The sequence below is a fragment of the Macaca mulatta genome, chromosome 15, assembly GCF_049350105.2.
Source record: "Macaca mulatta isolate MMU2019108-1 chromosome 15, T2T-MMU8v2.0, whole genome shotgun sequence".
In the NCBI taxonomy this organism is placed as follows: Eukaryota; Metazoa; Chordata; class Mammalia; order Primates; family Cercopithecidae; genus Macaca; species Macaca mulatta.
This window is the reverse complement of record NC_133420.1, coordinates 107287882-107314032: the sequence shown is the minus strand read 5'-3', so window position 1 is coordinate 107314032 and position 26151 is coordinate 107287882. Positions and strand designations below refer to the sequence as shown.

Below are 26151 nucleotides of genomic sequence, written 5' to 3'. Positions count from 1 at the left end.
GTCTCATTAAGAGTAATGATTCAATGCGTCCCTTCTGGCTCACAGAAGGGTTCTCTCCTGCAGCTTTCAGGGGACTTAAAGAGAGAAAGGATTTTCAGAGTCATCATCTCAGTCTATTTCTCTCCCTCCTAACACTTCCCAAGAGATGCAACTCTCAGATCTGGCTATAAAGAGAATTCTATGACTTCCTCTGGCCTGCAGTTCTTGCACGTAATAGAGCTATCACTGGCAGGTTCTTTCTGTGATCTAACCTACCCTCCAGTCTTGCTCTTTTTATTTTAATAGGAGATGAAAGGCAACTGCTCCTCTTTAAAATGTTCCTCTTGGTATGTGAAAATTTTATGTCACCTTTAATTAACAAAATAAAACTATATCATTTGAACTTTGTGCATAGCATTCCTTTCTAATCTGTTCTGCCCTCTTCTGGTTTTCTCAGACTGCCCTTAAGAGGTAGACACAACCTCATCCAAATCTTTAGTCACACGTTCATCTTAGGTCCTAGGGAGGCTACCAAATGATATTACTGTGTACTACACATAACACAACTAATGCATTGCACCAAATGTTAAGTGGGAAAATTTCTAGCAAAGGCTCTGCTAATTAAAGCAGGGATCTGCAGAAACTTCTGGAAATAGCTTGATGATGGTGCAGTGGAAAGAGCGCTGGCCTGGAAATTGAGCTTCCTGTTTGAAGTTTCAACTCAGGCTTAATTGTGTTGTGAACATGCACAAATGTCACTCTACTTTCTGGGTCCTGGTTTCTGCTGGTATAAAATGAGCTGGTTGGACAAGATGGTTGTTAAGACTTCCGGAAAGTCACAGTTTCCGAAGTTGAGCCTAGCAAGAGTTGGCAATTGTGGCCCGCCCCAGGACCTTGACCTTGCCATCTATTTATTTGTATTGTGTAAGAATGCTTTCATTCTATATAACTAGAGTTGAGTAATTGCAAGAGACCAAAGATATTTACTCCCTGCCACTTCACAGAATTTGCCATCCCCTGACTATAGCACTATCAGCTCGTGACTTGGTCATGCTCATCTCTGCTAGGGGATGCAGGTGCTGTAGTTGTCTTAACAGCTGGTTTCAGAGTTCCTCTTAGCAAAAGAACCATCTATATTTGGGAAACTACCTTGTTAAGCTCCTTGGGGTAGAAGTTTAATTGCAAGAGTTGAACAAGAGCCAAGACAGCCAAAGAGATAGAAGGGCCCTTCTGCAGGAAGCTGTTATCTGCTCATGGGTGGGAAATGGTTTTTAATGTCTGGGTCAGCATAGTTTGTAATACAGTGACTAAGACAGGACAGTGAAATGAACCAAAAACCAGGCTAATTAGGTGGAACCAGGAACTGAAGCTAGAGGTGACCATGAGAAAGAAAAGCTCCCTGGCATTCTTAGAAATCTTGGGGAAGGCCAATTCATAGACTGGGGATCTGAACCCGTTGTAAGTGCATGCAGAGGCCCCAACACCAGTGGTTCCCCTGTACTAGTTCATTTTCCATTACGAGTCTATTTTTGCATCCATATTCTTTTCAGTTTCTAAATAACTTCCTACCACTAAGCTTGCATTGGGGCAGCTTACTTTACTCTGCCTCCCTGATGAACATATTTGACTCTAACAGTTTTGCTAATTTGGCAAGGGCTGGGGAAATTCTAATCCTGTTCTTTAATGTTCTGGTCATCCCTCCCATCTAGGAACTTAATGAGCTTGCTCTCTGCTCCTTTAAGCAGGTCACTGATGAAAATGTTAAACAGAACCAAGCCTCAGAAATGTGCATACCAATGCAATCTTGAGTTCAGGGACTTTTCCAGCCCAGTTGCACAGCGAATTTGGTACCTTTACAACTGTTTGCATAAATGAATAATGCATAGAACAGGAACTGTGTCTTATAACAGTTTATGAATGTCCATTAGTTTTTCTCATTATTACCAGTTGTTCTAAAGAATGAGAATTATTTAAAAAATGTTTTCCACCCCAGAAGATCCACAAGTCAGACATAAGCTAAATGGATTTAGCTTGACCACTGAGAGGCTGCTGTTATGAGTTTAAGGAAGAAGGTAACAATCCCAAATCTAGAAGTTGACTCTAAGTCAGCTTGGCATTTAGATGGTGAGGAGGGGTGGCTTAAGGAGAAAGATGAATTTTCCTGGTTTCTAGTGTGTGTGTGTGTTTGTGTGTGTGTGTGGTAAGGGGAATGGAAAGGGAGTCTAAACAAGCTACAATTGTTAGCTGTCTTGGAAGGTGTTATCCAAAGAAGGATGTTTAAATAGCTCGGGTGATTTGATCTTGTCAAACTTTTGAGCTGAGAGAGCATATTTTAGGGAGAGATAGGGAAAGTTCAGTCAGAATTCAGAGACAGCCTCACACATTTGGAAAAAAGCCTTCAGAAACAGTGGCTGGCTTCCAGCTGCTCATTGTCCCTCCTAAGGAGAGCATGTGAGCAGATGCCTTGTCAGGATGGGGATGCCGTCTTTCTGTCTCGAGAAAACTCATTGTTATTGTTTCATTTGTATAGGGTGGGTTGGGCAGGACTACAATGTCCACTCTATGTTGAGAGCTCTTCATGATGCCCTGTGTCACCTTCCCACTGTGATACAGTGGGATCATCCGTTCCGTCGCTCATCATGAACTCACTGTCCCATGGAGAAATTGCCTCCTGCTTCAACATCACCTTCAGCAGCCAATTTACATTCTATGCCATTTTATTTTGTTCTCAGTAACACCAATCACCTTCACCATTGAATTTGGATGGATGAGGGCCACAGTGGGAGCTGTGTACATCGTACCTATAAGATGTATTGGGAAGGAGATATTTTAAACTTGAATGCCTAGAGAAGAATTTATTTTTATGGTTTACATGAACTTGGTGTCCCATAATTCAGGATACATACAAGTGGAGGGTGAGCATAACCATGGCAACCTCATGCAGACTGTGAGAGGGTCCTGGCCTCCTGCTGCTCTGTGAGAAAGAAAATGTCGGCCCAAGTCAGCAAGCTGGCATCTCATGAAGATGCAATGTCACAATTACAGGGTGAGACTGGCCGCCCTGGCCATACTGGCTGTCCAAAGAGACCAGGTCTCCCTATGGTATCCAGGCTGGTATCAAACTCCTGATCCCAAGTGATCCTTCTGCTTTGGCTTCCCAAAGTGCTGCGGTTACAGGGAAGTTATTTTGTCACTGGATAAAGATACTTGTGAAGAAACTGGACTTCCAGCTTCCAGGTTATGTGTCTCAGTATTCTAGCAGAAAAGCATGGAATTTAAGATGGGGTCTCACTGTGTTGCCCAGGTGGTTTTGAACTCCTGACCTCAAGCAATCCTCCTGCCTCAGGCTACCAAAGCCCTGGTATTACAGCCCAGTCCTTGGAGAGACCAGGAAATCCAGAGTTTTCTCCAAGAATGGGGATTCCTGAGAAGCGAGTTTCACATTGAGTCAAGAAAGGAGAATCATATACTGTCAAGGGCAATGGCCCGGAGCCTCAAGAACAGGGGAACAAAGAAGAGCTGGGCTTGACAGGATTATGGTGGTTCTCTGTCCCACCTAAAACCTACCACTACCTCAAGACCCCCTCAAGATGGTGACCTGTCTTGGTTTCAACACCTTAAACAGGAAACACTGGGAAGATGCATACTTCTCTATTCCATATCAGACATGTCTTACAGGAAACCCGTATATCTGAGTGACCAAAGAAAAGCATGAGAAAAATGTGAAATCTGTGCCAGGCCAGTCACAATGTTTTGCTGGTGCCCTGGGGCCCACATGCATTTCAAGAAAAATAAGGTGTGTCGAATCTGCAGAAGACTGAAGTATGTCTGTCAGACCTGCCCCTTAGACCTGGAGCATGGCCTGCCCACCCAGGTTTGTGATGCTGAGTTGTCTTTAAAAGATGATACGCCAAAGTCAGATATCAGAGAAGAGTACTACAGGCAGAATGTGGAGAGAGGGATTTCTAACTCGAATGGAAGACGGCCAGTTGGCCTGCTGGGGGGAAAGCCACATCTACGAGTAACATGCTGGACAAACTGGCCTGGACCATACCTTATTACCTAAGGAATAAGCCCCACATTTGCTCCTTCTGGGTGGAGGGAAAGGTGAGAGAGGAGAGGAGTTTTGATAGAGACATGAGAAGCCTACAGGTCCACATGATTCCCTTGCTGATCAGATATTAAAGACCAATATTATACAGTCAATGACCCTGTAGCAGATAAGCTTCTATTGTAGGCTTCAACCATGCCTCATCCGGAACTCCCAGAGGACAAGACTATCCCCATGCTAGTTGGTGATCCGGGTGATACCATTACTGAGACAGATCTTAAGAAATAATCTCTACCTATTTAGAGAGATCTGGACAATCTCTGTAGTGCAGAGACAACGGTGTGCATTCATCCAGGTTTCCACAGGGCAGGCTGCACAAGTAGCTGCAGAGAAGTCCTTTAATAAGTTCATCATCCATGGCTGCAGACTAAGTGTAAAATGGGGAAGATCCCAGGCAGCCAGAGGAAAGGAAAATGACAGAACCCCAGACCCGGGGATGCAGATAGAGCCGATTCCAGTACTGCCGGGAGCTCTTCCTCCTTCTGCAGCAGCAGATGCATCTGCCATGACTTCAGCCTACCTCCGAGTGCTCCTACAGCTGTGGTGAACATTGCCTGGCCATGTTCAGCTGCTATTGCCCTGTCCTCACCCTTACTATTGCTCTGCCCCTACCTCCAGGGTTTGGGCCACGCATATTCCACTCAATGGAACCACCTTCCCCTTTCAAGAGGACTCCAGGATCAATCCACTGTCTTTCTCGGGACCCTCAGAGATGGAGCTCATGCCAGAAATCACAGCAGGCCCTAGCACATTATCACACCGTGGCTGTATGAAAGAAAGGACATTTAAACATCCCAATCAATGAATCTTGGAATAAGTATTTTTTTTTTCCTTCCTTTGTGGTTTCCATGGTATCTGAATGTGTTCAGATGTGGGCAGGTGAGAAACAATGGCCATGCTTTTTTATGCATATTCAAAGGACGGATGGACCTCAAATAAGCTGCCACTAAAACATCTGGCTACTAATATCGCATGACAAATAAAATCTAATGCCTGTCTTCTTCATTTCTGTGGATGACAAGAAGCTGGGCGAATTGCAATATACAACAGAATTACCAACCCAATCATATGTTCACTTCGTCTGTGTTTATGGGGGGAAAAGTTGACCTGCAGGAAAAAAACCTTTTGAACATGTTTCTGTCCACTGGGTATACTGTATTTTATAATCACAAAAAGGTTACTAGTACTAATTTTCATAGTGGCATAAGTGTGATTTAACTGTTTTAAATTCACATTATGAGAAAGACAAATAGAAACCAGTACCCATCACAGCCCAGATCTTTTCTTTCCTCTTCTTTTTCTCATTTATTACCAAAGAAATTGAATAGTTCACTATCTAAAAAAAAAAACAAAATGAAATGTCTTTGTATTCCAGTCAAAAAAAGGAACATACTAGCTAAAATGCTTCTAACTATCATAGAATGTCTATATCTGCCACAATTGGCCATGAAGTAGATACTTTGTTTAGGCACAATCCACCCTCTGCAAAACTGGTGGGGTGGGTAATTTTAGGGTGCTCCTATCTTATCTTTGGCTATCTCATTCAAGCTTCTAGGACTTTCATTCATACCCCATGCGAGCCAGACTCACCCCTACCACTCGCTATTGAAACCTATCTGCCCTGTGTCCTGTTACTGCAAGAACCTACTAGGTTACTGGCTAGGATGATAGACGAATGGGCATGGCAAATATGTGCTCTTGGGAGACTGCTAGGCTCTCACCTCTCTCACTCTCTTCTCAAGTGTTCTAGACTCCTTAGGTTCCTTCCACTTTGACTCTCTTAGGCTACATCTGCAAATGTTCCATAAAACATTACCCATTTGATTGTAGTTTAGCATATCCTGGATACTTGCTTCCCAGACAATCTCAACCTTTTTGCCCAGTCACCTTCTCTGGTCCAATCATCTATATCTTATGCTCTACCAAACTAGGGGCTCCATTTACCTTCCCAGGATTCAGCTTGGCCACTATCTCCCACACTAGGCCAAGTATCAGACCAAAGTCATGCTCCAGCCATACTTCATAGAACTTCCAGCCCCAGTTACCCTCCAACCTCCATCAACAACAGAAATCTAAAGTTCTAAGCTCCATACTGTCTTGATTAATCACTCATTGGCTTAAAAAATTGGTATGTTAGGAAATATAACATTTATACACATTATGCTCACCCTCCACTTGCATGCTGACATATGTGTGTGTATAAATTATTATTCATTATTATTTATTATGTACCAGTGTATGAATGTATTAGTGCATTTTCATACTGCTATGAAGAAATACCTGAGACTGGGTAATTTAAAAGAAGAGGTTTGGCCAGGTGCAGTGGCTCACGCCCGTAATCCCAGCACTTTGGGAGGCTAAGGCCAGTGGATCACCTGAGGTCGGGAGTTTGAGACCAGCCTGACCAACATGGAGAAACCCCATCTCTACTAAAAATACAAAATTAGCTGGGCATGCTGGCGTATGCCTGTAATCCCAGCTACTTGAGAGGTTGAGGCAGGAGAATCACTTGAACCCGGGAGGCGGAGGTTGCAGTGAGCCGAGATCGCGCCATTGCTCTCCAGCCTGGGCAAGAAGAGTGAAACTCCATCTCAAAAAAAAAAGAAAAGAAAAGAAAAAGAAAAAAGAGGTTTAATGGACTCACAGTTCCATATGGCTGGGGAGGCCTCACAATCATGGTGGAAGGTGAAGGAGAAGCAAAGGCACATCTTATGTGGCGGCAGGCAAGAGAGCGTGTGTGGGGGATCTGCCCTTTATAAAACCATCAGATCTCATGAAACTTATTCACTATTATGAGAATAGCACTGGGAAAAACCTGCCCCCGTGATTCAATTACCTCCCACTGGGTCCCTCCCGTGACATGCAGAGATTATGGGAGCTACAATTCGAGATGAGATTTGGGTGGGGACACAGCCAAACCATATCAGTGAATATTTCACATAGATTAAAAAGATGTGCTAGAGCAGAAAATTTAAGATTTAAGAGGATAACATAAAAATCATCAACATAAGTTCTGTTTTTTTGTTTTTTCGTTTTTTCAGCTTAAATGAATTATTTTGCCTACCTCTTTCTGGAGACCAGTGACCCAGGCCACACCTAAACAAATGCTACATCTGAGCTAATAAATTCATATTTAACCTTGTCAAAATATGTTGAGTTTTGTTCCTTAAGATTGTAACCAGAAGAAATAGCTCTCTGACGGGGTCATTCAGTTGCATGTACATGAGGAATCCCCTGCACTTGGCTTCCAGCCCTTCTTTATAGATGGACTATTTGATTCTGATTAAATTGTTTACCTAGCATTTTTGGGTCATGAGACAAGTGGAAATATAGATGTGAATGAAAATGTTTTAATGATACGATTAGATTCCACTTTTTCCACCTCTTCACCACCTTCTGTAGCTTTAGTACATAAATTTATTCCCTAGAGCAAACTTTCTAGATGAAAATAATCAATGATTATGCCTTGATTAAAAAAACAACCTGAAAGTTCATCTGTTGGGAATATATTTAAAATGGTATAGTACAGGCATGCCTCAGAGATATTATGGGTTTGGTTCCAGACCACCTCAATGAAGCAAATGTTACAATAAAGCAGGTCACACAAACTCTATTGTTTCCCAGTACATGTAAAAGTAATACACTATACTGTAGTCTATTAAGTAAGCAATAGCATTATGTCTAAAAAATGTATACACTTTAATTAGGAAATACTTTATAGCTAAAAAATGCTAATGATCATCTGAGCATTCAGATCTTTTTGCTGGTGGAGGGTCTTGCCTCGATACTGATGGCTGCTTGACTGATCAGAGTGGTGGTTTCTAAAGGTTGGGGTGGCTGTGGCAATTTTTTGAAACAATGAAGTTTGCCACATTGATTGACCCTCCTTTACACGAAAGATTTCTCTGTAGCATGTGATGCTGCTTGAAAGCACTTTACCCACAGCAGAACTTCTTTCAAAATGCGAGTCAATCCTCTCAAATTCTGCTGCTACTTCATCAACTCAATTTATGTGATATTCTAAATCGTTTGTTTTCATTTCAACGATGTTCACAGCATCTTCACCAGGAGAAGTTTCCATCTCAAAAAACCACTTTCTTTGCTCTACCATAAGAACCAATTTCTCGTCTGTTCAAGTTTCATCATGAGATTGTAGCAATTCAGTCACATCTTCGGGTTCCACTTCTAATTCTAGTTTTCTTGCCATTTCCACCACCTCTGCAGTCACTTCCTCCTCTGAAGTCTTGAACCCTCCCAGTCATTCATGAGGGTTAGAATCAACTTCTTCCAAACTGTTAATGTTACTATCTTGACCTCCTCCCGTGAGTCACAAATGATATCAAGAATGGTGAATCCCATGGACAGGAAGATGAGAACAGACACTGGGGACTATCGTGGGAGAGGGGTAATGGCTGAAAAACTACCTATTGGGTACTATGCTCACTACCCGGGTGACGGGATCATTCATATCCCAAACCTCAGCATCACACAGTATACCCACGTAATAAATTTGCACATGTACCCACTGAATCAAAATAAAAGTTGAAATTATAAAAACATAAGATGGGTGCAGTGGTTCATGCCTGTAATCTCAGCCCTTTGGGAGGCAGAGATGGGAGGATCACTTGAGCCCAGGAGTTTGAGATCAGCCTGGGCAACATAGGGAAACTCTATTTCTACAAAAAAGAGATATTAACTGGGCGTACTGGCATGTGCCTGTAGTCGCAGCTGCTCAGGTGGCTGAGGTGGGAGGATCACTTGAGCCTCGGAGGTCGAGGCTGCAGTGAGTCAAGATCGCACCACTGCATTCCAGCCTGGATGACAGCAAAATCCTGTCTCAAATAAATAAATAAAATAAAATAAAATAAAATAAAAAATTGGTCAGGCACAGTGGCACACACCTGTAGTCCTAGCTAATTAGAAGGATGAGGCGGGAGGATCACTTGAGCCCAGGAGTTTGAGGCTGCAGTGAGCTATGATCACACCACTGTGCTCCAGTCTGGGCAACAGAGAGAAAAGAGAAGAGAGGAGAGGAGAGGAGAGGAGAGGAGGGGAGGGGAGGGGAGGGGAGGGGAGGAGAGGAGAGGAGAGGAGAGAAAAGAAAGAGAATGGTGTACTGCAGCCTGGGCAACAGAGTTGGGGGGAGGTGGGGAAAGAAAGAAAAGAATGGTGAATCCTTTCCAGGAGGTTTCAATTTACAATGCCCAGATACATCAGAGGAATCACTATGGCAGCTATTGCCATACACAATGTCTTTCTCAATAAGACTTAGGCCAGGCACAATGGCACATGCCTGTAATCCCAGCACTTTGGGAGGCTGAGGTGATTGGATTACTGGAGTTCAGGAGTTCAAGACCAGCCTGGGTGACATGGCAAAACCCCATCTCTATAAAAAATATGAAAATTAGCCTGGTGTGGTGACATACACCTGTAGTTCTAGAAACCCAGGAGGCTGAGGTGGGGAAATTGCTGAGCCCAGGAGGCGGAGGTTGCAGTGAGCCAAGAGCGTGCCACTGTACTCCAGCCTGGGTGACAGAGTGAGACCCTGTTTCAAAATAATAATAATATTTGAAATTTGAAATTACTCTTCAATTCATGGGCTGCAGAATGTCCTGTTAGCAGATATGAAAACAACACTAATCTCCTTGTACATCTCCATCGGAACTCTTAGGTGACCAGGTACATTGTCAATGAGCAGCAATAGTTTGAAAAATCTTTTTGTCTGAGCAGTAGGTCTCCACCATGGGCTTAAAATATTCAGTAACCATTCTGCAAACAGATGTGCTGCCCCCAGCCATGTTTCATTTATGGACCACAGGCAGAATAGATTTGGCATAATTCTTAAGGGCCTAGGATTTTCAGAATGATAAGTGAACACTGACTTTAAGTGACACCAGCTGCATTAGTCCCTAATAAAAGAGTCAGCCTGTCCTTTGAGACTTTGAAGCCAGGCATTGACTTCTCCTCTCTAGCTATGAAAGTCCTAGATGGCATGTTTTCCCATTGGAAGGCTGTTCCACCTAAACCGGATATCTATTGTTTGGTATAGCAACCTCCATCAATGATCTTAGCTGAACAGTTTGCTGCAGCTTCTGCATCATTACTTGCTGCTTCACCTTGCACTTTTATGTTATGGAGATAGCTTCTTTCCTCAAGCCTCATGAACCAACCTCTGGTAGCTTCCAACAGTTCTTCTGTAGCTTCCTTACCTCTCTCAGCTTACATAAAATTAAAGAGAGTTAGGTCCTTGCTCTGGTTTAGGCTTTGGCTTAAGGAAATGTTGTGGCTGGTTTGATTTTCTATCCAGACCACAAAAACTTTCTCCATATCAGCACTAAGGCTGTTTCTCTTTTTTATCATTTGTGTACTCACTATAGTAGCACTTTTAATTTCCTTCAAAAACTTTTGCTTTGCATTCACAACTTCGCTGTTTGGTTCAAGAGACCTAGATTTCAGCCTATCTTTTTGTTTGGTTATTGTTTTTTTGAGACAGAGTCTGGCTCTGTCACTCAGGCTGGAATGCAGTGGTGTGATCATGGCTTACTGCAGCCTCGTACTGCTGGGATCAAGCAATCTTCCCACCTCAGCTCACCATGTAGCTGGGACTACAGACTACCACATCTGGCTAATTGTTGTATTTTCAGTAGAGATGGGGTTTCACCATGTTGCCCAGGCTGGTCTCTAACTCCTGGGCTCAAGCGATCCTCCTACCTCGGCCTCCCAAAGTGCTGGGATTACAGGCGTGAGCCTTTGTGCCCAGCCCCATCTTTGTTTTTGACTTGCCTTCCTCACTAAGCTTAATCAATTTTAAGCTTTTGATTTAAAATGAGAGACTTGCAACTTTTCATTTGAGCATGTAGATGCCACTGTAAAAGTATTAACTGGCCTGATTTCAATATTGTTATATCTCAGGGAAGGTCTGACGAGAGGAAGAGATACGAAGAAATGCCCAGTCAGTGGAAAAGGTACAACACACACATTTGTCAATTAAGTTCCATCTCACATGGTGGGGTTCATGGTGCCCCAAAACAATTATAATTGATCACTGATCACTGTGATCACCATAACAGATACAATAATGATGAAAAATTCAAAACATTGTGAGAATGACAAAAATGTGACACAGAGACACAAAGTGAGGATGTGCTGTTGGAAAAGTGGTACAGACGGGCTTGTGGCAGGGTTGCCACAAACGTGTAATTTGTAAAAAATGCAATATGTGCAATGTACAATAAAGTGAAATGCAGTACAACGAGATATGCCTGTTCATTTATATAAGATAGGCTAATAGACAGACATTGAAATTTTGTTTCTCAAGTGCATTTAATGACACAGAAACATTTCATGATAGGCTATGTAAAAAAGGATGATAATCCATATCTATGTATATGGTAGGTAGATACCTACCTGTGTGGATGGATGGATGGATAGATAGATAAATAGATAGATAGATAGATAGATAGATAGATAGATAGATAGATAGATAGATATACAGAGATGGCTTTATCGAAAATCAGAAGGCAAAATGCTAAAATATTAACAATAGTCTTTGTTTTACGTATACATATATGTTTCCTTGCTTTAAAAATAAATGTGTGTTACAGAATTGTTTAAAACAAAAATGTTATTAAGAAAAAAAAAAAAAAGCTCAGGTCCTGATTCTAGACATCTTTTGGGTCATGTGTTTGAAAACAACATCCTCCCACAGATCTCCCCTGAGGGAGCTTGTCATTTGGCTAAGCTCTTTATTTTTTTGTTCCTTTCTTTCCTGCCCGGTCCTATTTTCTCATCTTCCCATTTTGTCTCCTGGCATTTCCTAATTCTACACCATCAGGACGGGACTGATGTTCTTCCACGGGGTGTGGCTAAAACGGTGGCAGATGTTTGTATAATCTCCTTGAAAAAGATTCACTTTTAAAACGAATTGTTTTTCTGATACAATTCTGCAAAGGAGGCCAATGAATAGGAGACGGGGTTATTCTTGGCTCTCCCGAGACTCGTGGCTTTCACTGGGGCCAAGCATTCTTAAACAAGTCCCTAGATGAGCACCCGCAGCCTTGTTGAAACAGCAGCAGAATGTCCAGCCCTGCTGAGATGTCCTACTGCTCCCTTTGAGGAGAAAGACAGCATGAGAAGCAGCCAATACTTGAATTGTTTTGAGAGATAATTAAGTAAATTGTCAATAATGCATATTCTCCCAGGGTAAATATATACTTACTTACTGAACAACGCTGTGCAAATTTGCAGGAGAGTCACTGACATTTTTCAGTCTACCCAAAGATAATGAACTGGGTAAAACATTTATATTCCCAAAGAGTGCAACTAATTATAAGCTCCAAATAACACTAAAAAGTACATAATTCAAATAGGTCTTGCACTTAGAATTGCCTCAAGTAATTAACACTCGAATACAAAATGGATCCTCTGACAGTTTTGCCAAAGCTGATTTTTCTGGAAGGTTCAATGGTGCTGGGATACGAAGTATTTGGTTGAGGGTTTGCTAGTGATTTTCAATCATGTTGTCCTCATCGGTGCCCAGGGATAATGAATAAATGTTTGAATTGGCAGTAATGCAAATGGTGTGGTTGACAGTGGGGCACAACTCCCTGGAGGGACATGGTGGTAGAAGAGACTGGAATAAATAATCGCAATTATTGTCTACAAATGCTGGCTAAAGAGGGCTCAGTCTTCTATTGGACTCTAGTCTTTAAAATCAAGTTCTCTAATTCCAGCAAGGGAATATCATAATAGGCAAACTGTTTGTGGATTTCCACGCTTCTGTAGACTGACTAGCAGGTAGAAGTGCTGGATGAAAATATGCAGCAATTCCTATAGGGATGGCTCACTAATGCTGTACATTCATTCACATATTCATTTATTCTGAAGCCTTCATTCTTTTGGGGGAAGACATAACAAAAAGAAAAAATTAGATTATTATTATTATTTAGTTTGAGACGGAGCCTCACTCTGTCGCCCAGGCTGGAGTACAGTGACATGACCTCACTGCAGCCTCCGGCTCCCAGATTCAAGCAATTCTCCTGCCTTAGACTCCCGAGTAGCTGGGACTACAGGTGTGCACCATCACACCCACTAATTTCTTTGTATTTTTCGTAGAGACAGAGTTTCACCATGTTGGCCAGGTTGGTCTCGAACTCCTGACCTCAGGTGATCCACCCACCTTGGCCTCCCAAGATGCTGAGATTACAAGCGTGAGCCACTGCACCCAGCCTAGATAATTATTAGAATGAAAACAAAGCATAAATTGTTGTTCAATAAATGCATGAAGCAAACACTAAAACGCAAGTTTCATGAAGACAGGTTGTTCTGTTTTGTTTTCCTATATCTCTAGTACCAAGCATTGCTGGTATATAGCGGATACTCCCGAAATATGCATTGGGTGAAGAAAACACCTAAGTAAGTACATACATTCAGATAAAGGGTTAGAGAGTGATGAGACTGGGGTGGAGAGGAGAGGCCCTAATTTAGATGGGCTAGTGAGGCGGTGTCTTTCAAGAATTGACATTTGAGTAGAGATTCGAATGATAACAAAGAGCTAGCATGGGAGGTTCTGAGGGCTGGTGTTCCAGACAGAGGCCGGGAAAGCTTGTCCCCTTCAAGGAACATCAAGAAGGCCGGTGGGGCTGGAAGAGATGGAGAGAAAGGGAGAGAGTCAGGAGGTGATGCCAGGGTCGTAGGCAGAACAAGATCACATAGGATCTCATAGGCCAGGATAAGAGGTTTACATTCTAATCTAAGAGTAATGGGGAGGCATGAGAAGCTTTAGTAAAAATGACCTATGTGATCTGACTTACTTAAAATGATGACTGTGTTTACTGTGTGGTAATGGCTTATTTAACTGCAGAAACAGATTCGTCCATTAAATCTTGTTCAACTAAGTTCTATGTAACATACTGCAGAAACTTTTTTTTTTTTTTTGGAATATACTAGAGGAGAAATGATTAGGGATAAACTAAGGCTATGGGTACAGTAACAGGAAAACTCAGATTTGAGAGAAAGTAAAGAAATACAGTTGAGAATATTAAATGATAAGATGTGTGCAGTGAGGGAATGGGATTACTCCCTGGCCTTGCCCAAGCACCTGGGTAGATGGGAGAAGAGGAGCACCCAGCAGTGAAGTGGACTTAGAAGTAATAAACACTTAGTTGATCCCACACTACGGTCCATCCATGGCTTTGGATACTATAAAGAGTATATGCAGATGAGAAAGGCAGTCCCTACCTCAAGGAATTTGCAACCTGGCAAAGGGACAGTAATTAACAAAGCTAATTAGAGAGAAACCACAGTGTGATGAATGATAGAAAGGAGAAACCTCTACTCTAGTGTACCACAGAGATATTTTTTCAGGCTGAAAGAAGCCAAGTTATGATTCTTTCTCTTCTCTCTTCCCACTTAATTAGGATTGTATCAGCCGGGCACAGTGGCTAACACCTATAATCCCAGCACTTTAGGAGGCCGAGGCAGGTGGATCACTTGAGGTCAGGAGTTTGAGACCAGCCTGGCCAACATGGTGAAACCCCATCTCTACTAAAAATATAAAAATTACCCAGGTGTGGTGGTATGTGCCTGTAATCCCAGCTACTCAGGAGGCTGAGGCAGGAGAATCACTTGAACCCGAGAGGCGGAGGTTGCGGTGAGCCAAGGTCATGCCACTGTACTCCAGCAGTGGCAGAAAGAAACGCCATCTGTAAAAACAAAAACAAAAGCAAACAAACAAAAATAACGAAGAAGCAAACAAACAAAAAATAGGCTTTTATTTATCTTGCTTAATGGGCAAATTCAGAGCATTCTTATTATAGTAAGGGTTGTCAGATAAAATGCAGGGCTGGAATAGGAACCCAAGGATTGCAGTCTTAGTGAAGGATGGATGAAAAATAAACTTTCAGGAGGAAGGGATAGGAAAAAATTATCTCGGTCTCATCCTTAACATTCAGTAGTGCTATTTGACCCTCCAAACCTCATGCTAAAATTTTAACTCCTCCCATTCATATAGGTCTAAAAACAATATATTTTTTAAAAGGATAAATATTTTTTATCTCCAATGTTAGAGGTGGGGCCTAATGGGAGGTGTTTGGCTCCTGTGGGTGGATCCTTCATGCAAGGGTGGTGCTGCCCTCTTGGGAATGAGTGAGTTCTTGCTTTACTACTTCCCGTGAGAATTCCTATGAGAACTGCTTGTTCAAAAGAGCCTGGTGCCTCCCCTCCCCTTGCTTTCTCCCCCTTCCACCGTAAGTGGAAGCAGCCTGGAGCCCTCCCTAGAAGCAGATGCTGGAGCTATGCTCTTGTACAGCCTGCAGAAGCATGAGCCAGATAAACCTCTATTCTTTCTACATTTCCCGGCCTCAGGTATTCTTTTATAGCAATACAAATGGACTAAGACAAGTAGATACAACAAAATAAAACAACAGAAAACCTCCTCTGAGAATGTGTAACCCTAAGCCAGATCTCACATAGGTTTATGGTCATAATTCATGTTATCTGTGTGTTCTGGAACATCTCAAAAGGAAAATTCAATTTCAAGTAGTTCCAGGTAAGTAATGCCTTAAGGCAAATGATAGAAGGAAATGCAAATCTTCTCTTAAAAAATATAGTCTTTAACCCAGACCTTAAAGTATTTTCATGGATAAATTTTCAAGGAAAATGGTCACAGTTTAAAAACATAAGCCGCATAAGGAAATCAGTCACCATGAGAGAAAGTCAGCAGAAATAACACCAGAATCAAACCCATAGAGACTACAGATCTTGAAAGTATCTGGTACAAAATATAAAATAACAAATATTTAAAATTTTTAAAGGAATAAAAAGAACATCTTGAAAATATAAAATAACCAAGTGGTTTGTAAAACAACTACATATAACTTCTATAAGTGAAAGACATAAAAATTAGAATCTAAAGCTCAGTGGATAGATTAAACAGTAGATTAGGCATAGCAGAAAAAGAATTAGATAAACTCAAAGATAGGTAAAAAGAAAAGACAGAAGCTTCAACCCGTAGAGACTATAAAAGGTAAAAAACAGGAAAGAGTGGTTAAGAAACATGTAGGTTAAAATGAGAAAGGCTAGAAAAATGTCAAAGTTCCAAAAAGAGATAACTGAGAGGATGGGAAAGAGATAATATTCGATAATAATAAAATCCTTAAAAATTTTCCAGAATTGTTGGGGAAAAAAAAAAAAACCCCACCAATCTGGCTGGGTGCAGTGGCTCATGCTGGTAACTCCAGCGCTTTTGAGTCTGGGAGTTTGAGACCAGACTGGGCAATATAGCAAGACTCTGTCTCTAAAAAAAAAAAAAATTAAAAATTAGCCATGTATGATAACATGCACCTGTAATCCCAGCTACTTGGGAGACTGAGGAAAAAGGATCCCTAGAGCCCAGGAGTTCCAGGCTATAGTGAGCTATGACTGCACCACTGCACTCCAAAGTGGGTGACAGAGACATACTGTCTGTAATGATAATAATAATAATAAATCCCCATGATTAATTTTAAGAAGCAGCACAAATACATATTTTGTTAATCTATAAGAAGACTCATCACAGTGAAACTGCAGAATAATCAAGAAAGCAAACAACTGTTAGCCCACGGAGAACGGTAAAGAGATATAGTATATAAGAAGAAATACCTTGAGAAGAGGCATTGAAATTTGGTGGATGAAAGAAGGAGGGTATGAAGGAGACTAATTCCTATTACAATATTTAGCTCAGAGTCAGGGGGAATGAAGCAAATAGAAAGATATTGCAATGAATGCTGTGTTTTCAGTGTTGCTAAGAGGACTCTGAACAATTTGCTAAGAAAATAAACTGATAACTAAATTAGAGTGCACGGGTGTATGTGTGTGGGGAGTGCCTTCAAAGAATGGTTTCTTGAGGAAGCAAAACCTTAGGTGAGACTTGAAAGATGAATTAGAGGGAGTGGGACAGAGAGAAGGGAGAAAAGGAAAGAAAGGCATTCATGTAGAAAGAGCTAAATCTACAGAGATGATTCCTTTAGTGAAAGGATGTATTCAATTCTCCTTGAGGAAACTGTAGAGTGAGTGATGGACCTCAAAATATAGCATAGTTGCCCTCATCTTAAAAACATACAGGTTTTAAATAATAGGATGGGGAAAGTACCAAGGTGGATTGCGAAGAGTTTGGGGTAGCTAGAGTAAGGAGTAGATATGACTGGGGAAGCAAGAAGAGGCAGGAGAGGAAAGGCTGGACAGATCAGTGGCTGAAGATCAATGATCACGAAGAAGGTTTTATGTCATTCTTGGGAGTATCAACTTTTTTTTTTTTTTGAGATGGAGTCTCACTCTGTCAACAGGCTGGAGTGCACTGGCATGATCTTGGCTCACTGCAATCTCCACCTCCCGGGTTCAAGCAATTCCCCTGCCTCAGCCTCCCAAGTAGCTAGGACTACAGGCACGCACCACCACGCCCAGCTAATTTTTTTGTATTTTAGTAGAGATGGGGTTTCGCCATGTTGGCCAGGATGGTCTCAATCTCCTGACCTCGTGATCCGCCCCCTTCAGCCTCCCAAAGTGCTGGGATTACAGGCCTGAGCCACCGCGCCCGGCTGGGAGGATGAACTTCATCCATGGCCATGGGAAGTCATTTTCGATTTGTAGGCAGTGTCACCATCAGGTTTACATTTTAGAAAGAAGGCCATTATTAGAGTAGAGTGTGGATTTTTGAGAATGGGAGAATAGAAGAAGACTGGAATCAGAGAGACTAGTTAGAAGACCGATACGATATCTAGGGGAATACGATGTCCGTGGCCTGAACTAAAGTATAGTTGTTGAGATGGGTAGAAGTAGACAGAGTGAAAAATATTTAGGAAGTAGAAAAGACTTGTTCAGCCATTGTGAGTTGAATGATGTCTTCCAAAATGATATGTCCAAACATTAATACCTACTACCTATGAATGTGTACTCTACGTACACATTCACAGTACTCTAAGTACATAGTACACATAGTACATACTCATGGTACTCCAAGTACATAGTACACATCGTACATACTCATAGTACTCCAAGTACGTAGTACACATAGTACATGCTCACAGTACTCTAAGTACATAGTACACATAGTACATACTCATGGTACTCCAAGTACATAGTACACATCGTACATACTCATAGTACTCCAAGTACGTAGTACACATAGTACATGCTCATAGTACTCTAAGTACATAGTACACATTCAAGTATTCTCTGTACTTGGCAATAGGGTCTTTGCAGATGTACTCAGGTTACTAAGATGAGGTCACATTAGATTAAGGTGGGCCCTAAGCTAAATCAAATGACTCATTTCTGTATAAACATGAAGACACAGACACACAGACACAGAAGGGAGAAGGCCGTGAGACTATGTGGCAGAGATGAGAGTTATGCAGCTGCAAGATAAAGAATGCCAAGGACTGCCAGCAGCCACAAGGAGCCAGAAAGAGGCAAGAAAGAATTTGCCCTCAGAGCCTCCAGAAGAAGCTAATCCTGCCAATTCCTTGATTTTGGACTTCCAGCCTCCAGAACTGTGAGAGAATACATTTCTGTTGTTATAAGCCACACATTTAAAATTTTTTTTTTTTTTTAGAAATGGGGTCTTGCTATGTTGCCCAGGCTGGTCTCGATCTCCTGGCTTCAAGCCATCCTCCTGCCCTGGCCTTCCAAAGTGCTGAGATTACACGTGTCAGCCACCTGCCAGCCTAAGCCACTCATTTTACAGTACTTTGTGACAGCAGCCCTGGGAAACTAAAATGTAACTTACTAGTGTTTAGGGGCACCATGTGTTCCTGCCTTGATCTTTAAAATATTGGAAAGGGAGCTGCCAGTTCTTCTTTTCAATTCACCTACTTCTTTTTAGTGAGAAGAGGAATGCTTTATCATGTGTGAATTGGTGAGTCTGGGAGAAGGAACTCATAGGCCCAGGTGAGCGAGATGGGAAAGTGAATGCAGAGGGGAGTGGTTAGGAAGTTCGCAGTTCAGAGATCTCATTCATATTTTTCCTTTTGGCCTTATGAGGAATAAAGCTGATGCTTTGATTTTTTTCTGTATAATTTCCTTTCTCCCTTAATTCTCATTTGATTCTGAATTGTGGGAGAGGCGCGACTATTTCCTTTTTATTTCAGTGAAGCCCAAGGAAAGGTGGAGGAATGACGGGTTTCCGGGAATTTTGGCTTGAGCAGCTGAACAGTGCTGGATTTGGATCCCTGGGACTCAGGAGTGGGATCTGGGGATATACGTGGAAGATGATAGCACGTAGCGGGCACTTAATATGTTTGCTGACTTTAAAGTGGTCTAACTTCCTCATTTTAGGGGTGAGTAAACTGAGCCCCAAAAAACCTCGGTTACTTGTCCAAGATCAGACAAAACAGGGGCAGGTTTGGAAACTTCTCTTCCTGCGATTTTCAAGTGATTTCCCTGCTCCCCTATGAACTACCTTTCTTTAAGATTACATATCCTTTAATACATATATTCACACACCCGCTGTAAAAGACCATATTACACAGGCTTAGGATGCTGTTCAAGATCACTGACCCCTCGGCTGGTTAGCAAAAGCCCACATCACATTTTCAACTAAAGAATGTCTGTCCAGGTGCAGGCCTCGGGACACTTCAGCTGGGGCCTGTGCCAACAGTTTACCCAAATCATTCAAGTAAGAGCTCTCCATCCCCCACAGAAGGGCTCCCCAGGATATTTAATCACTGCAGTTTTTATTTCAAGACCGTGCCTTGAATATCCTCTATTCAGGATACTGTGCCAAGGCTGAACTGCCTGGAGCAAAACAGAACAATCCTTTGGAGATGGTGGGGTCCAGGCTGGAGAGCCAAAGGGAATGGGCATACAGTTCCACCAAAATCATATTTTTTTATTACCTCTCCCTTCAGATAGACAATGGAAGGTTTCATCAAACACAACCTTCCTTTTCCTGATTGCTTAGGTACATTTCACATTCTCAGCATCCAAGGAAACTCTCCAAATAAATATATTGCTGGAAAAAAGGAAAACCAAGACAACGTACACTTATCTCCCTCGCTGCTCAAACAGAAACAAAACTGCCGAAAAACAAAACTTAATCTCCAACAGACATATTTTCTGATCATTAATTTTTGCCCGAATTGCTGGTTCGTGTAAACAAACTATGCCTTGTATAAACAAGTCCTGTTATCTGAACAAAAAGAAGAAAGAAAGAAATCTAAGAGCCATCCTGTGTGATTCACTTTAAAGGAAAAAAAAAAAAGAGTTGCTCATATTTTTTAAAAAATATTTTGAAAGACTCTGCCTATTCATCATCAGGCATATTTTAAAGAAGTGATGTTTTCTTTTGTGTATCTTCAAGTCGCTATAGCAACTGGATCACTTTCTATTCGTTAATCAGGAGGCACCAGCCAGAGAATCTATCCTTTCCCTCTAGGTTTGGAGCCTTGGCCTATTGCTCTACCTTTTTAAAACTTCACAGATTTTGGAAATAGTTTTCTTCAAAAATGTTTCTCTTGATCTGAGAGTTGTGCTATGTTCCATGTGTTATTTATTGCTACACATTTTTGTCCTCTGTGTTATGTGATGGCTTCTATGGAATACTAGGTATGTTTTGATTACTTCTCTCTACTTCTGTGGTTTCATTGCTTACAGCTATAGGAGATTTAGCTGAATCTCCAGAGTTGTGCAGCAAATTATACAGAAGCGCTTCCACTTGTTCTTTCTTTTGTATACTGCCGGGTGGAAATGCTGTCTAGTTACAAATGGAGCTTTGTTTTCTTTAATACCCTTTTAAAGCTTCTCCTTCTCAAAAGTCAGCAATCCATCTTAATTTTTGTTATTAACACCTGGACCTGCTGAAACTGTGCCGAGTGATCAGCGCAATTCTTAATCACTTGGTAGCCTGAGTAATATCGTGATCATCTTTCCTGGGTTGGATTCACTCCCCTGAACACTTGGATTGGATGTCAATTGCTGAATGGTTCTAAACATCACACAAAAGAGGGAAAGAGAGACTTGAGAGTGCCAGGAGTCTAGAAGCGGTGGACTGGAATACACTTTGCAGAAATGGTTTGTTCAGCCAGCACAAACAATGTTTTAACTGTATTTAAGGAAATCAAAATATTTTTCATGAAAGTCTGAATTACCTCGAGTTCTGCATGTAGCAATTGGTTGGGGCTGACGAGCAAATGACTCGTCTAGACGGGGATGCCCTGTGGGCTCAGTCCTCAGTTGGCCCACTTGACCATGGTACCTGCCTGGCACTTGTAGAAATGAATTTCACCCCTGGCCAAAGTTTACAGATGAAGAAACTGAGACTAGAAAATTTTAGGGACTTGACCAAAGCCAAACAGTTAATTAGTGGCAGCTTGAGGACTAAATCCAGTTTTACTCATCACTAGCCCAGTGCTTCTAGTTTTGTTTTTTGTTTTGTTTTGTTTTGATTCTGAGACAGAGACTTGCTTTGTTACCCAGGCTGGAGTGCAGTGGGACGACCACAGCTCACTGCAGCCTTGACCTCCTGGGCTTAAGTGATCCTCTCTCCTCAGCCTCCCAAGTAAATAGGACTACATGTGTGCACCACTACCTATGGCTAATTTTTTTTTTTTTTGGTAGAGATGGCGTGTCATTATGTTGCCCAGGCTGGTCTCAAACTCCTGGGCTCAAGCGATCTGTCCACCTCAGCCTCCCAAAGTGTTGGGATTACAGGCATGAGCCACTGTGCCCAGCCACTTCTAGTTTTTGAAGATTAAAACCGTAATCTTCTAGTTTCTCCTTATACTACACACTGGGGTACACACCAGGTAATGATGAAATATGCTTTAGACTGATTATGACTAAGAACTACACAAATCCATGTGGGCGACCACCAGGCAATGAACAACGCAACAACTCTTATCACTGCGGGCTTTAAAAAACACTTGGGGTTATTTAGAAAAAGAAGCGAATTATGATTCAGGTATAGAGAAACGCATTACCAGGTGACAAGCATGTGTATGTGTGGGCTGGGTGGGCAAGAAAAGGGAAAATACCCTCTCAGCTCATTCTGCTCCAAAAGTGGCAGCTTTTCAGGATTTTTCAAAGGCAATCTGAGAGCTAGGAATTATGAACAAGATGAAAGAAACTTAGAAGCAGCATTATGAACACAAAGCCGATTTGTCTAGAGAAGCTAGTGAAAGAGAAAACATGGATACATTATTTGCTGTCCCACCAATTAATGGCAGATGTCTTAGTCTCTGGCACAAGTCAGGCTATCCACCTCTCCAGTCCCACGTTAGAACATTTTGAAGGAAGGCAGACCCACAAATGTGTGTGTGTGTGTGTGTACCCACAAGCATGTGTGTGGGTTTCGTGAGGGTAGGCAGTGCGTTACTGAATAAAAAGGCAATGCTCTTCAATTTCGAGAGACTTTTCTCCTTGTATCCATTCTTAAAGAGAACAAAAATTTATAAATAAATCCTTGTTGTTTTGATGCCACAGTAAATTAAGAGAAAAAGTTGGCCCTAAGTGAAGACTCAGACTGTGGTCATACTTCATCTAAATGGTTCATAGGGAAACAAAGCCATTATAATAATCAAAATAAAAGCTTAGCACCTGCCAATGGGGCAGGCCTCCACTGAGATATTATGTCTTGCTCGGCTGGGAGATGCTCTGCTTTAGTGTCTACAACGGTCTTAACACAGAGCTTTGTGATAACGAAGAAAAGATTCCTGTGAACAACCAAATACCCCGTCTCTACAAAGCCAAGCTCTTCTTCCTAATGAACCTCATGTGACCACTTGAACAACATTCCAGGGGCACTGAGGTCTGAAGACAAGAGGGATTTTGCAGTATGATTAAGTTTACACAATAACACATAAAGTAGAAAGCAGGCTAACAATTATCAGCTGAATTTGGGGAGAGCTTTGCCCCACCGTGAAATACCTTCAATTGGCCGCTTATCTAAGATATGATTCTTTTGGAAAATTGCTGGCTTTCTCTCCCCCGCATTTCTACTTTTATGGGCCTGATTGTTTTATGAAAGCTCTTCTCTTTTCCTTCTCTCTGGCATGGGAATAGCCCAGAACCAGTTTGCAGGGTTTACTGAGAATAAGAGCTCCATTTTAGAAGGCCGGTGGCCCTTTAGCCTTGCACTGGGATGCCTCTCTCAGACACCGCAGATTCTGATTCCAAGGCCATTGTTCTTTGTGGCATTTCACAGCCCGCCAGGGGACTTCATTCAGATTGGCAGGTGATAAGCTATTTTCAAGTCGTGGGTAATCATAGTAATTCAGCATTTTTCCTTATTAGCACCTCTGAATGGGGAAGGTGCACTGAAACTGCTCATCTGTGCAGTCTATTTTTTTCCAGGTTTACAGCTTTTGTGCTCCAGATGGGCTATGCTGTTAGTCCAAAGGGACTCAATGAAAGAGCATCTACCAGTCTTTCTAATGGCCACGTACTGCATGGATGACAATGCTCAGCCTTGTTCCCTTTGCTTCAGGAGAGGCAACCAGCCAGTAGGAAAGCCACTGGTAGGTCAATTCCAGTATCTTGAGGCTCCGTTGAATGGTAGATGCACAAATAGCCACTTAAGTTTGTGAGTGTTTTTTCTTGGTGATGAGGCAATTTGCCAAAGCATTGATCCATTTTAGAAATCTTCAGTATTTCTAAGAAGTTTGGCACTGATGGAAGAGAGATGAGCTTGATCACAGAAGGCTCATGGATTTTGGCATATGTAGGGAGCAGAACAGGGTTCAGTTTCCATAAAAACACCACTGTGAACATCAACGTTTTTAAATCAATGTTATGAAAGATGAAAGGGCTCATTTTGCAATGGGAATTAAATAGGCACACATTTAGAAACATTTGGAGACCCTTGTGATTGACCCAAGCTGCTGTGATCCCTCCTTTTGGTCCATTATTGCCAATTATGTCTACATATAGTAAGTACCATGTAATTATTTTTTACAATGGACTATTTACTTCATTCATTTAGCTGTTTAGCTGACAGCTTTGCCACTTTTTTGAAGAGATATATAGCCTACCAGAAATAATTTATCCCATTAGATGAATATTTCCAAAGACTATGCTAATGCTTCAGTATCTAAGAACTTAGCATCTAAAACCAGTGGATTACATGAAAATTGTGCTTTCTTTAACCAGTGCTTACTTTTAATGCACCTAAAGGGAAGTTTGAAGAAGCTTTCTCTCTTTATACTAATTTTGAAAGCTCTACTTTGTGAAAGTCTTAAAAATGGGCAGGCATAATAACATAGTTATCAGATGAAATTATAAATCAGAAGAAAAACATGTGGTTTAAATGGGCACCAAGAGCTAACATTTCCTTCTCTTTACAGGATCTCAAAGAGAATTGGGTAATTTCTAAAACTCTTTATTTGAAAATAACTTCAAAATTACAGATAACTTGCAAGAATAAAATATTTGCCCTTTACCTAGATTTCACCTATTGTTAACATTCTGCCACATTTGCTTTATAAGGTGGTCACTCACTTGTTTTATATATTATACATACATTTTTTTGGAACTATTTGAAACTAAGATGCACATTTGTGGTCTTTTACCCATAAATATTTCAGTGTGTATTTCCTAAGAATGAGTATGTTCTGTCATGTAACCACAATAGAGTCATACTTCAGAAAGTTTCAACTCAGGAAATTTAATATTAATACATGCGTTTACCTACTCTCCCATCTATATTCCAATTATTTCAGTTGATCCAGTAATGTTCAATAGAGATCTATTCTAGGATCGTGTATTGCATTTAGCCGTCTCATCTGTTTAGTTTCCTCTAATCTAGAACAATTTCTTGGCTCTTCTTTGACTTTGGTGACACTGATATTTTTAAAAGGCATTTTTTTTTCACTTTTTTTTCAACTTTTATTTTCAATTCAGGTGGTACTTGTGCAGATTTGTTACCTAAGTATATTGAGTGACACTGTGGTTTGGGGAATAATACTGGGATGAGGGTTTTTCAACCCTATCGCCCTCCCTCCCTTTCCTCTTTAGTAGCCCCCAGTTTCTATTGCTGCCATCTTTATGTCCATGAGTACCCCATGTTTAGTTCCCGTTTATAAATGAGAACAGGCAGTATTTGGTTTTCTGTTCCTGTGTTAATTTGCTTAGGATAATGGCCTGCAGCTGCATCCATGTTGCTACAAAGGACATAATTTTGTTCTTTTTTTTTTTTTTTTTTTTTTTTTTTTTTTTTTTTTTGAGACGGAGTCTTGCTCTGTCACCCAGGCTGGAGTGCAGTGGCCGGATCTCAGCTCACTGCAAGCTCCGCCTCCCGGGTTCACGCCATTCTCCGGCCTCAGCCTCCCGAGTAGCTGGGACTACAGGCGCCCGCCACCTCGCCCGGCTAGTTTTTTTTGTATTTCTTAATAGAGACGGGGTTTCACCGTGTTAGCCAGGATGGTCTCGATCTCCTGACCTCGTGATCCGCCCGTCTCGGCCTCCCAAAGTGCTGGGATTACAGGCTTGAGCCACCGCGCCCGGCCAATTTTGTTCTTTTTTATGGCTGCATGGTATTCCATGGTGTATATGTACCACATTTTCTTTATTCAGCCCACCATTGGTGGACACCTAGGTTGATTCCATATGTTTGCTATTGTGAATAGTGCTGTGATGAATATATGAGTGCAGGTGTCTTTTGGTCAGAAGGATTTCTTTTCTGACCAAATATACCCAGTATACCAGTATAAAATATATAAAATATATACTGGGTGTATATATATATATATATACTGGGTATGTATACCCAGTAATGGGATTGTTGGGTCAAACAGTAGTTCTGCTTTAAGATCTTTGAGAAATCTCCAAATTGCCTTCCACAGTGGCTGAACTACTTTACATTCACACCAACAGGGTATAAGCATTCTCTTTCTCCACAGGCTTGCCAGCATCTGTTGTTTTTTGACTTGTTGATAATAGCCACACTGACTGGTGTGAGATGTTACCTTTTTGTTTTGATTTGCATTTCTCTGATGTTAGTGACGTGGATAATTATTTCGTGTTTGTTGTCAGCTAGTATGTCTTCTTTTGAGAAGTGTCTGTTCATGTCTTTTGCTCTTTTTTTTGTTTTG

General features: G+C 41.5%; 1 protein-coding gene and 1 pseudogene across 7 annotated transcripts in view; one reads left to right on the top strand and one right to left on the bottom strand.

The window, feature by feature from the left end:
• The window catches only part of PCSK5 (proprotein convertase subtilisin/kexin type 5), a 464549-nt gene that overhangs the window by 61080 nt on the left and 377318 nt on the right, over positions 1-26151 (bottom strand). The window lies entirely within an intron of this gene.
• On the top strand, positions 3570-4837 carry LOC100427433 (pre-mRNA-splicing factor RBM22-like; annotated as a pseudogene).